We start from the raw sequence: 13,713 nt of genomic DNA, 5'->3' as shown, positions 1-13,713 counted from the left end.
GTTCATTTGGTAAATAAACTATAAATATTCTCATCTTTCTATAATAAGACGCTTTGGGCCTGATTTAGAGTTGATCGCAAATGTAAAATCTTTCATAATGGACAAAACCATGTGCATTGCAGGTGGGGCAGATGTAACATAGGAGCCGATTCAGTCCTAATGGCATGGCTTCAAATTACCGCAGTGGCCAATTATCAATATACTGTGCATGCATATGGGCAACCATGCACGTGCGTGATGCCTTCTAGGGATGAAATCCTGTTGCTTTTCTATTCACAAGGTTATTGACAGCAGGAAGTAGGCATTTGTAGGTGTTCACCGGCCGTTTCATGGGAGGGTCAAGATAAATGCTACGTATGCCAGAAAAAGAGCTGAGAGTGTCAGGGAAACCGCAGACTTGCCTAAATGGGACATCAGCAACAGGCCGGATATGCCTGTTTTCATCGCAGCCACCAAGTAAGTCTCTGGCTACTTTGAGTCTGCGATAAGTGGTGACCATACTTGCCTACTTGACCCTCTCCATGCGGGAGAAAATGCTCTGTTCCTAGACTTCCCTGGTAATGTAGGATTGCCATTACCTGTAGTAAAACACCTTTCTTTACTTAGCTCACCACAGGTGATGGCAATCCTACATTACCAGGGAAGTCCAGAAACAGAGCATTGTCAGGTAGGCAAATATGGTGGTGACCAGTGGAAAAATCATTCAATGGTGAACATTTAACGAAGGGTTTTAGACAGATACGCTCAGCTGCGGAGTCTTCGCACAGCATACACATCCATGGCGTTCATCTTAATTTGCAAGGTCGGATTTCACCCTAACAGGGCGGCATCTCCCTGATCGCGGCGATGCTAACAGGTCTGAATTAAAAGAGAGAGTTAGATTTGGGTGAGTTATTATGGTTCTGTGCAGGTTAAATAGAGGCTGCTTTATTTTTACACTGCAATTCACATTTCAGTTTGAACACACCCCAAATCTAACTCTCTGCATATGTTAAATTTGCCTCATTTGCAGTGCACAAGTTTTTTTTCGCATTTGAGAAAAATTTTGGATTTGTGATCAACTCCAAAGGCCCTTTGTTTAGAAGAAAAAGGCACGTGGAAGAACTGAGAGAATCTTTAGACTCCTTCATCAGTTGCACCATTCAGCCTAATGATAGGTGCGGATTTTTTATCTGTACAGTATATTGAGGGTAATTCAGATCACACAGCCCAGAATTTGCATTGGCCAGCATTCAGGTAGATGGCAGTGAAATCCTGCCTTACAAATTGTTTTTGATGTGCTAATGGATGTATACGCCTAGCGTAGAATTTGAGTGAAAATGTCGAAAATACTTCATTACTGGCTGACCATCAAATGATTTTTCCACTGGGCAGCAGTCATTGCAAGCTAGGAGTAGCCAGAGACTTTCTCGGTGGCTGCAATGAATACAGGCCGCAAGATGACATCACACATTTTCGTTAATATTTGTACAGTAAACTTTCTATTTCCTCCACTCCGCTATCCTAAGCCAGAAGACTTTACAATGTTAAGGTTGGCACCCCAATAGTTTTTAATGTCTAAAGATTGTGGGGTCTCAATACTTCAACCTTGGAGAGAGCTAAAGTAGACACAGATAAAGTACCAATCAACTCCTAACTGTCATATAGGTAGCCTGTAACGTGGCAGCTAGGGGCTGAAAGTACTTTATCTCTGGTTCTTCTATCTCTCTCTCCAAAGCTTATTACATACACCCCTGTGAGCACTATTCTTGATTCAATTGTATCCACTAAAGATGGCTAGCTATTCTACAGATGACATACAGTACTTCTCTGTTGTTAGTGCAAAGACCTGAAATCAGCCATCATATGTAGTGTCATGTATCCATCTGCTGGACAAAACAGGCACTGAAGTAACTACTGTATGTTGTTTTCATTCATTTAAAAGCATATAGTGCCACCAGAATGATGTATGTCCTGTGTAATATAAGGATAATTTCTTCTTCTTCTTCTTCTTCTCCATCATCTTATTATTTATCATCATCATCCTTATGAAATGAAATGAAAAATCTGTGATTCCCGGAAGCATTTTGGAACTCAAACACAGAACAATATAATGAAACATAAAAGCAATGACATGAACATGCAGTGGTATACTGTATATGCACAAAAGGTGTATGCACAAAAGCGCTAGCAGTACAAGACAATAACAATTATTTAATATGTTAGAAAAAAAAAATGACCAAACATGGGGCATATACAGTCAGGGCCGGTGCTACCACTAGGCAGCTTTAGGCAGCTGCCTAGGGCGCTGGCCGCTGGAGGGCGCCCCTTTTTTATAATTTAAATGAAGAAGAGCCAGAAGGCAGGAGGGGGGCCCGGAGAAGAGTAACTAAGAGCTGGCGCGTCAATCAGACAGCAGCCAACCGCCTGCCCGGCTAGCCTTCCTTCAGCACACTGACCGCCCCAGCCCCAGTAGAGTCAGTGCCTCCCAGTCCCCGCCAGCAGCAGTGGCCGGGGCGGAACTATCGGCGGTGCATCAAGGCTGGGGTCCGCTGCATTATGGACCGCATGTCGGTGCCGCCGTTTCTGTTTTTCATTTATATTCTGGGGCACAGCGGGAGACCTGCGGCCATGACAGGCCGTAGGATAGCCAGGATTTGCCTCCCTCCGTGTGCCTGCCTGCACAGCGCACGTGTCTATTGCTCTGTGCTGCTCCCTGTATGTTCCGCCCAGGGCTGCTGTAGATGAGAAGTGGAGAGCAGCATGGCGCCAGCCGCTGGACCGTAAGAAGAGCGTGTCCAAGCGGCAGAAGGTTATAAAGATGAAGTGGGTGAGATGCAGAGTAGATAGGAGGACGTTGAAGAAGGCTGCTAAAACCAGAGGTCCGCACAGGAAGAGCTGCAGTGAGATGAATGCATCCTGTGGATGCAAGGTTAGTAGCTACTACACACCCTCTGACATTATCCCAACAGCCTATCTCTAACTGTACATCCCCTCCATTCTTATTCTAACTATACATCCCCCCATTCTAATTCTAACTATACATCCCCCCATTCTAACTCTTAACTATACATCCCCTCCCCCCTATCCTAACTCTAAACTATACACCCCCGTCCCACCCTAACTCTAAAGTCCCGTACACACGGAGTGATTTTAGCATATATCACCGGGGATATGGTCGCTGAGCGTGCATATCCCCATGTGCATGGGGTGACTGTCACTAGGAGCGCGCTCCCGCAACCAGCGTCTTTCTGCTTCAGTAACTCCATTTTCATCAGCTGGTCACTGATGAAATCGTTCAGCGACTAAATTGCTTAGTGTGTACGGAGTTTAACTCTAGACCTTCCTCCCCCCTCCCAGCCGAACTCTAACTATATACTATTCTACCCACAGATTACCTCTTTCTATACACCCCGCATGGCCAAATCTTAACTATACACCCCCCTCGTAGCCGAACCTTAATTATACCCCCCCCCCGTAGCCTAACCCTAACTATACATAACCCCATAGACTAACCCTATCTATACCCCCACCTGCAGCTTAACCCTACCCATCCCCCTCCCCACAGCCTAAATATAACCATACACTCCCCTCTGCACCCTAACCATACTCCCCCCTTAGCCTATAACCCTAACCATACACACTCCATGCAGCCTATAACACTAATCATACACACACACCCCACAGCCTATAACCCTCACCATACACAAACACACCCTATAACCCTGTGTGTAAGTACACGGTAAGCGGCTGTTGTCTATGAGTGTACTCATGATAATGTATAAGTGTTGGAAATGACTGGTCAGGAAAAAGGTTATGGGGGATGAAGGGGGGGGGGGGGGAGTTGGCAGAAGTTTTGCCTAGGGTGCCAAGAACCCTTGCACCGGCCCTGTATACAGTATGTACAGTATAGCCTTATACCTACATAAATACCAATTATCTCAAATATAATTATATTCTTTAAATTCTAGCAATATTACCTATTTCAGTAATTCCCTCATTCCTCATGACATACCTTTGCAAGTTCTCGTAAAATAAACAAATGGTAACCCAAATGTTGCTTGAAATGGAGGCCTTGTTACTTTTATATATGAAACATAGGGGTTAATTCAACAAGGCCCGCAGATCTCCGAAAATCCTAATTGTGATTTTCAGACATCTCCGCATGCGTGCCAGTGCACATATGCGAGTACTTAAACTGCAGTTGCATAGCTTTGGGGGGCGAGGATAGACTGCACTGAGCGTTTTGTGGAAGAGGTCCAAACAATGCAGGAGTGTCCATACCATTTGGGAAAAGAGGAGACCATGGTGGCTGCGTAACGCAATATGCAGCTGCTGCGATCCAAAGCATGGCTGGCCTGCACCTGTCTTCGCAGCTAGGCTGCAACAGCTACATTCAGAGAACATTATAATCACCACCATATAATGCAGATAACATTGTGATGATCACTGTATAATACAGAGAGCAACACATTGATCATCAAATAATATAACAGAAAAATACAGAAAAAGACGGCGCTAAAGGACACAATTAATAATCCAATCTTTGTTTAAAAAGACTCTCTAAATCTCTAAAAAACAGGGCACCGGCCGGTGAGACCAAATATCAAAGCATTAATTATACACAATAACAAGCAAATAAAATAATCATGGCACACTATTCCAATATTCTCAAGATAATATCAATTGCTGACTGAGCAGACTTTTTATATATTCGTACGATCCAGCAGGAAAGAGCTAAAAAGCTGTTAGCTTGATTTTTGCATGCATAGGGTTAGTCGCTTATATTGGCAGAGTGTATATAAGTACGTGCAGTGTGGTTGTTAGACCTCACACTTAGAAGATATAACCAGTTTGAAGGGTTTATTCAAGTGGCAGGCTTGTAGGTTACAACAGTACTTCATGTGTTAACTTCAAGCAGTAATACAACTTGTACATTTGGTAACGACAGTCTCTGGTTGTTACTTAGCTGTAGCGTTTTGGCGCGTGCAGGGTAAATGACAGTCTGCTGGTTTACGCTGCGGTATCTCTCACAGTCTCGCTGCTGCCAATGATGACTGATCTCCCTGTGCAAAAGGTCACGCTGGTAACGGGTTTACAGCGGGGACTTGCTCCTATGCGCTCCGGTGCACGTGGAGCTACAAACAGCATGGACGGAGTCACACACGATCTGAGGCACACTCTAACGCGGGGACTTCCTCACAGGAAAGAGTAACGCTGCCAGCAGGGTCAGGGGTCTCTGCCCTGCTATTCGCTTAAGCGACCTGTCACTCAGGGTGACGCTTAACTACGTTGGCTGCAAGGGGGAAAAGGAAGACTGTAAGTCTTACACTAAGCAGTGTATGCGGAGACAGGCGCTGAGCGCTGCAATCTAACACTCCCCCTCGCTTAAGGCTGTCTTCGGCTACATAAAAGAACTCAATACAATGCTTTGTCCTTTTGTAATACCTGTAACCGAAAATATGGTTAGAGAGAAAAAAGACATTCAGAACATCAAAAACTTCAAATCAACATTTTTGAACTTAGACAAGTCCACAGTCCTTCACGAACTTAATAAGCAAGTTTCTCGACAGTCCTTTAGTAAGCATGTCAGCGACATTCTGTTCACTTGCAATGTATTCAACATCGATGGACTTGTTCTCCACTAGTTCTCTGATGAAGTGATGTCTTATCGCGATGTGCTTTGACCTTCCATGGTGCTTGGTAGTACAGGAAAGATCTATTGCTCCCCTGTTATCACATGCGATACTGATAGTCTCTTCTTCATAAAGTAGACCTAACTCACACAAAGTCTCTTTGATCCAGAGTGCTTCTTTTGATGTCTCTGTAAGAGCCATGTATTCGGCCTCGGTTGTTGAGAGAGCAACGGTCGGTTGTTTTCTACTCGCCCAACTAACTGCTGCTCCGGCCAGTGTGAACAGGTAACCGGTGTGGGAACGACGATCATCTTCATCTGCTCCCCAGTCGGCATCGCAGAAGACTTTCAAATTTGAATTGCTTGTCTTGGCGAATTTTAATTTCAAGGAACTTGTACCTTTTAGGTATCTCAGGATCCTCTTCACTGCGATCCAATGTTGTCTTCCAGGATTTATTGCAAATTGGCTCACCCGACTGACTGCATGAGTGATGTCTGGACGAGTTCCAATGCTTGCATACATAAGACTTCCAACCACGTTCTTGTAAGGAACATCTTGCATTTCCTCTATTTCTTCTTGTGTGGTTGGTGACATACTTTTTGTAATCTTGACGCTTTTGTCAATTGGTGTATTCACTGACTTGGAGTCTGCCATCCCATACTTCAAGATTGTTGCCTCGATGTACGTTTGTTGGTTGTCTGTGACTGTTCCCTTTTGCAAGTTTTGAACAATCCTCATGCCCAACAGATGATTGGCTGGACCTAAGTCTTTCAACTTGAATCTCTGTTTCAGTTGATCTCTCACACTTGTGATGTGATCTTCGTGACCTGCTATAAGTATATCATCCACATAGACTGCTATGATGAACAACTTTTCTCCCAGAGTTTTGTGATAAAGGCAGTGGTCAGTCTCTGATCTAATAAAATTCATTTCAAGCAGTACTGTGTCCAATTTTATGTACCAGCAACGACCACTCTGCTTTAGGCCATATATGGATTTCTTCAGAAGACACACTTTCTCTGTCTGAAGTTCATTCTCATCATAATGATCTGGTGATTCCATATAGATCTCTTCAAGTAGTTCTCCATTTAGAAACGCTGAATCGAAGTCTAATTGGTATAGCAGTAAGTCTTGTAAAGTGGCGACTGCAATTACTAATCTGAGAGTGTTATACCTCGCAACAGGTGAGTATATCTCCCCATAGTCAATTTCGGATCTCTGTGTGTATCCCTTAGCAACAAGACGGGCTTTGTAACGGGCAACTTCTCCGTCTGAATTTAACTTCTTGCAGAAGACCCACTTGTTCTTGACTGTCTTGCGGTTGCTTGGCCTATTTACTATGGTCCAAGTATCGTTCTCTCTCAGTGCTGATAACTCTGTGTCTATTGCAGATTTCCATTTCGCCCAATCACTGCACGCTTTCGCTTCTTGAATACTCTGAGGTTCACTGAAAACAATATTCGCATATTCTTCCTCATATCTTCTGGCTGGTATGCCCTTGTTTCTTCTTACAGAAGCTCTTTTAGTTGGTTCGCTTCCTCCTTCAGTATTTTCTGTTGCAGGTATGCTTTCTATTTCACATACCTCTACTAGTGCTTGCTTTTCTTGCTCTTTTGCTTTTGTGGGTGATGCTGTTTCTTGAAATATCACATCTCTTGATTTCAGGAGACGTCTGTTCTCTGCATCCCAGAGCCTGTACCCTTTGCTCTCCTCACAATAGCCTAGCAATATGCACTGTCTTAATTTTGGGTCAAGTTTCTTCCTTCTCTCTTTTGGTATATGTGCATAAGCTCTGCTCCCAAAGACACGGAGGTGACTGATGTCTGGCTTCTTCCCAGACCAGGCCTCTAAGGGGGTTTTTCCCTTCACGGCCACTGTAGGTGTTCTGTTTTTCAGGTATACTGCAGTAGATACAGCTTCTGCCCAAAAACTCTTCTCCAGGCCAGCATCGTTCACCATCGCTCGTGCTCTTTCAACGATTGTTCTGTTCGCCCTTTCACTTACGCCATTCTGTTCAGGCGTGTAGGCCATCGTCAGCTGATGCTTTATGCCATGCCTTTTTAGGAAGTCGGTTAGTACTTCATTTTCGTACTCTCCCCCATTGTCGGATCTCAGGACCTTTAGTTTTAGGCCCGTCTGAGTTTCCACTAGGTTCTTGTACTCCACAATTTTCTTGACCACCTCACTTTTCTTCTTTATGAAGTATACGTGTGTCATTCTTGTGGCGTCATCGATGAGAGTCATGAAGTATTTGTAACCACTGGTTGACTCCTCTTCCATTGGTCCGCACACATCTGTGTGCACCAGAGCTAGTTGTGTTTCTGCTCTGCCTGCTGACTTGGGAAATGGGTTGCGGGTCTGCTTGCCTTTTATGCAACTCTCGCACACAGGTCTTCCGGTGTCTTTCACTGTGATTCCTGTTGCCATCCCATCAGCTAATTTCTGGACATTATCATATCCTAAGTGTCCCAAACGTCTGTGCCAGAGCTCCATGGACTCATTTTCAGCAGAGGCTGCCAAAGCTACACATTCATCTGTGTCTAGGACGTATAGTTGGTTGCATCGGGTTGCTGAAGCAATTACAGTCCCTCTTTCATTATGCACCATGCACTTGCCCTTTGCAAACTGGACTCTGTAGCCTTTTGCCTCGAGTACGCTGATAGCGATGAGGTTACTTCCCAATTCTGGTACATACAGGACGTCTTGGATATCTGTGACTACTGTCTGTCCCTCAATTCTTAGTCTCACTGTGATTGTCCCAACACTTGAAGCAGTAAGGATCTTTTCACCAATCCCGGTAACTGTTGTGGGGTTACACTGTGTTAAAGAATTGAACCACTCCTTGTTGCAGCTGAAGTGTCTAGAGGCTCCCGAGTCCATGTACCAGAGATCCCTCCTTGGCTTGTCTGTTACATTCAGTGCTGACTCGTTCTTTTTATCATGCCGCTTGTGCATGTCACTAGTGTTCTTCAGCCTGCATTCTGAAGCCTTGTGCCCTACTTTGTGGCACACATAACATTTGAATGTGCATTTCTTGGGTTTCGCACCCTTTGCTACTAAGGCAGAACCTTCAGCTATGGCATCCTTGTGGATTCTCTCTTGGAACTGTAGTAGTTTGGCTCTCACAACTTCAGTTGTAAGCTTGGTCTCATTTGACTCTAGTGCGACAACCAGAAAGTCAAATTCCTCTGTCAAATTCTGCAGCATTACCATTGCTACTTCTTCCTCATCCACTTTTGCTCCTACACACGCCAATTGCTGAGCTATCGATAGTATTTTATCAATATAATCGTTCATGTCCTTGCATGCATTCAATTTTGTTCCATACAGTGTGCGTCTCAGACTTATCCTTCTCATTAAGCCTTTATTTTCATAAGCACCTTGTAGAGTTGTCCACATGTCCTTAGCGGACTCCTTCCCACAGATAGTAGAATAAACATGCTGCTCCACAGCCAGGCCTATTGTGCCAATGGACTTGTCTACCTCTTCTGGGTTTGGACTTTCTCCTGGGGCTATTGTGACTTTCCATAGCTTCTCCCTCTTAAGCTGCATTTCCATAGCGAACTTCCATGTAGTGTAATTCTCTGAGCCTTTGAGCTTTGGAAAGTTCATGCTATGCCCTGTACTGTGCATTCTCGTTAACTCTTCCACAAATGGCAATTTAGAAATAATTCCTTTGTGTTCTTTTATGTACTGCGCTAGCACTTTGTCTTCAGGGGGTTAATCTTCGCGCACGTGACGTGCTGGGCCCATAACCTATTGGCAGAGTGTATATAAGTACGTGCAGTGTGGTTGTTAGACCTCACACTTAGAAGATATAACCAGTTTGAAGGGTTTATTCAAGTGGCAGGCTTGTAGGTTACAACAGTACTTCATGTGTTAACTTCAAGCAGTAATACAACTTGTACATTTGGTAACGACAGTCTCTGGTTGTTACTTAGCTGTAGCGTTTTGGCGCGTGCAGGGTAAATGACAGTCTGCTGGTTTACGCTGCGGTATCTCTCACAGTCTCGCTGCTGCCAATGATGACTGATCTCCCTGTGCAAAAGGTCACGCTGGTAACGGGTTTACAGCGGGGACTTGCTCCTATGCGCTCCGGTGCACGTGGAGCTACAAACAGCATGGACAGAGTCACACACGATCTGAGGCACACTCTAACGCGGGGACTTCCTCACAGGAAAGAGTAACGCTGCCAGCAGGGTCAGGGGTCTCTGCCCTGCTATTCGCTTAAGCGACCTGTCACTCAGGGTGACGCTTAACTACGTTGGCTGCAAGGGGGAAAAGGAAGACTGTAAGTCTTACACTAAGCAGTGTATGCGGAGACAGGCGCTGAGCGCTGCAATCTAACAGCTTATTCCTGTCCAGCAGGGGGGTTAATGACAGTTATTTTTAGACAAGCGGACTGCTTGTTTTAACCATAGAAAGGAATATCCACTTTGCAATTAATGGTTATTAATTAAACTTGGTTAGTAGCTCAGTCATGCACAAACTTATTAGCATATACTTTATGCAGATGAGGATAAGGAGCTCAGTTATGCACAGACTTGTTAGCATATGCTTTATGCAAATAAATAAGGAGTAGTATACTTAGTCTCCTGTAGCTGCGAAAGTGTTGTACTTTGTAATCCACCTTTCAGGGGTTAGTTTCCCATGCCTCGAGCGTGTTCCCGGCTGCGCTGTATCTCCGGTGACGCTAGCCTTATCTGGAATTCCCTGCTCTGGCTTCCAGGTCTCCCGAGCTGCGGTGATTCCTGTGACAGGCACTTGTTGATGATGCGTTTCCCCGCCTGGCAAAGTGTCAGCGGCTTCATCAGATGATATAACAATTTCAAAGACTCTAAGGCCATTTTTTTTTTTTTTTATATTCCATTTTGTAATGTTATTTGTGATTTTTCTTGTTCTACCAATTCTCAAAAGTGCTTATGAAAGGGGCCTTAAGTTGATGAGGATAAAAGGTATATATTTCTTGTAGTTTTGTATGGACATACGTTCCGATGTCTTTTTGTTCGTCATCTTCTTGTGTTGGAACAATACTTTCTTTTTTTTGGAGACATTTCTTTAAGGTAAATTTTCTGTAAATCTATAAACGTATTGAATTTAATGAGTTTATTGATAGGTGCAAATGTCAGCCCTTTGGAGTGTACGCCTTTTTCTGTATCTGACAATTACTGAAGTTGAAGATGGCTTCTTCTGTGGTCGCCTTGATCCCTTTTTCTTTGTTGCGCTTGTTTTCCTGCCTGTACGCTTTCCTCACTTATACTTGAACTCATTATTCGTCTTCTTGTCCTGCAAGGGTCTTGCCAGTTCCTCGAGGTGGTCTGGAAACATTTGCTGCTTGGATCATTGTGGACCATGTCTAAAAAAAATGTCTAGACATCTTAGTCTTTTGTTTCATCTCTTTCTTCCATTTTTTTTTATTTATTCTTTCCATCAGTGTGCAAGAAAATGAGTTTGCCAATCTCATTTGCCATTATTGAAACTCTCTCTTAGGCCCTAATTCAGGTTGGCTCGGTAAGCTGCAAACATCGTAGCTTACCAAGCACCTGAGACACTGCCTGCCACCCGACCGAATACCCTTGGTAACATGCCAGGGGATGTGTATGAGAACAGCTGCTAGCAGGAGAAATCATTTGATGGTCACCAACCATCAAATGAATTCTCCTGCCTTCACAAACAAAAGTCAGTCTCAACTGACTTTTATTTAAGAGCGATAGGATGAAGAAGGGGCGGGCGACTGACATCCTGTAACGTTAGCTGCCCACCACTGGCAGGCATCGGCCCGCCCACACACCCATCGGAATGCCCAGCATTTACATGGGGATGCCCATAAAACACTGGACATTCCTATACGCAAGCCCTGTTTTCGCACCTGTCCGCCCCTGGCCCTCTCGCCTTAGAGAGTGTGAATACATGGATTCCCTTCTGTTTGCAGGGTTCTGATTTTTGGGGGCATTTTTTTGACCCCTGGATGCCTAAATGGCCCAAAGAGGAACGATCTACACTGAATTTAGGTGAGACTTTTTTTTCTTTTTACAGGTACCCCTAGGATCAAGTTAACAGGAAGGCTTTATCTCAATATAGGTGAGTGAGTATGTGTGTGTATGTATGGCCCTTATTCTGGTTCGTGCGGTACGGCCCGCGTGCGGCCGTACCGCCGATGTTTTCCGTCTGCACATGCGCAGAGGTCAATCTGCGCATGTGCAGGCGAATTCGCCGCACATAACGTTAGTACGCCGCAAAGGGGGCGTATAGGGGCGTGAGGGGCTTCATGCCCTCATTTCCCTATGTATACGCCCTGCGTTTCATGGGCGTTCCCATGCAAACGCGGGGCGTACGCATGGTAATGAGGCCATGACGCAACTCATGGGGGCGGAAAGCTGACGTCGCCGGATGTCAGCTTTCAGCCCCCATACAAGCTACCACACGGACGATTGTCCGTGTGGTCTCAGCTTGCGGGAGCTGCCGCGGCGTGCGGACCTGCCTTCGATGGTCGACGACCATCGAATGCAGGGGGCAGCTCCCACCATGGTGGAGGCGTACGCCTCCACCATTTTCATGCGGATCGGCAGCCGTCCGTGTACGGACGGCCGTGCCGATCCGTCTTGTAGGCGGGGATTCGTCTGGTGCGGTCGGAGCCGCATATGCGGCTCGACCGCACCAACCAGAATAAGGGCCTATGAGTGAATAATAAAGTTTTACTTTCAAGGTGTGTGTCTGTGTTTTTATTTGCATATTTGTTTGACTATGGAACTACAAGTACCAAGGGACCCTTTAATATCCAAGTATCAGTATGCGGGGAGGCTTGCTGGGACTTGAAGTTCCACAGTCGTACATAACATTTATTGAAGAACCTGTTGCTGGTTCTTGAAATACAGGGAACCCCTAGGCAATTTTTTTCCTGTATCATTACAAAACAGCATTGGCTCAAAGAGCTTGGGGCTTGTTATGCTTAGGAGAGGGACCCCGCACCATTTTTTATTTTAATGTTAACCATTTCTTTACTACTACACATAGAAGCATAAAAGCACCTGACTGATCCGTGCAATGTTGTATTGATAAGTAGTTAAACACACACATACACGCTGAGCTGACCATTCCCAAAAGGCAGATGGCCACCCCCGTTCGTATGGGGATGCACCACCCCATCCGCTAACCCCGCGAGTAGGGTGAACAGGAGTGTGTACAGGATTCAGGACCACTTCTAAACTATTTGGCTCCCAGTGCGAACACTTGAAAATGACCACCCTTGAAAAAGTCCCCACGTAGGCAAACGCAGGAGGGTCTCTGGTTGCCCGGAAACCGCTTCCTCTTGGCAAATACCTTAACTTATGACAACAATAGCAGTAATATATAATATGATCAGTAGAGGGACAGAGCAGAGCTGCTGCACATACATAGTGTACCAGCTTCTTCTAACACATTTTGAGCCCTCAAACATTGCAATGGATCAGAGAGTAGCTGACAGGAGAAAGAGACAGGAGCCTTACCATGAAGTGGGAAATTGCAAAAGTGCAGTCCTGGTTCTATAAATTGTGTGCATTTATTTATTATGATATGTTTGAAACAGCCTATACTATAGACCAGGGATTGCCAAATTTTTTCAAGTCGTCGATCTACTTTGAAAGCTTAAAAGTTTTTGTGATCTACCTGGGTGGAGCAATAAGGGGGTGTGGTATAACAAAAGAGGCCTGACCTCATCGCATTGGGGCCTCATCGCATTGGAAGTAGGGACAGTCTCGCTAAAATCACATATTACCCCCCACCGAAGTGAACCACATTGCAGCCAACAGAAGTGAACCACATTGCCTAACTCAGGGGAAAAAAACACTGCCCCCCACACAAAAAATCTAAAACCTATTTTGAATTGCCCTGGCCATTTTGACTAATCATAGCAGAGCTCCCAAGTCCAGAAACAGCCTTAGTGTGGTGTTACCATCATGCCTACCAGTCTTGTTCCCAACATTGGCAGCACTCTTAACCTAGCTGGCCCTGCACCCATTTCCTCCATCAATCCAGCTCTCTAGCTGTAACAATGGCAGTAGCCTCAGCCAATAAGAAAAAGTTTAAATTTGCAAGGGTTTTACACCTTCATCACACT

This window comes from Crinia signifera, chromosome 1 (assembly GCF_055691185.1).
Source record: "Crinia signifera chromosome 1, ASM5569118v1, whole genome shotgun sequence".
Classification (NCBI taxonomy): domain Eukaryota; kingdom Metazoa; phylum Chordata; class Amphibia; order Anura; family Myobatrachidae; genus Crinia; species Crinia signifera.
Note: the sequence above shows the minus strand (reverse complement) of the source record.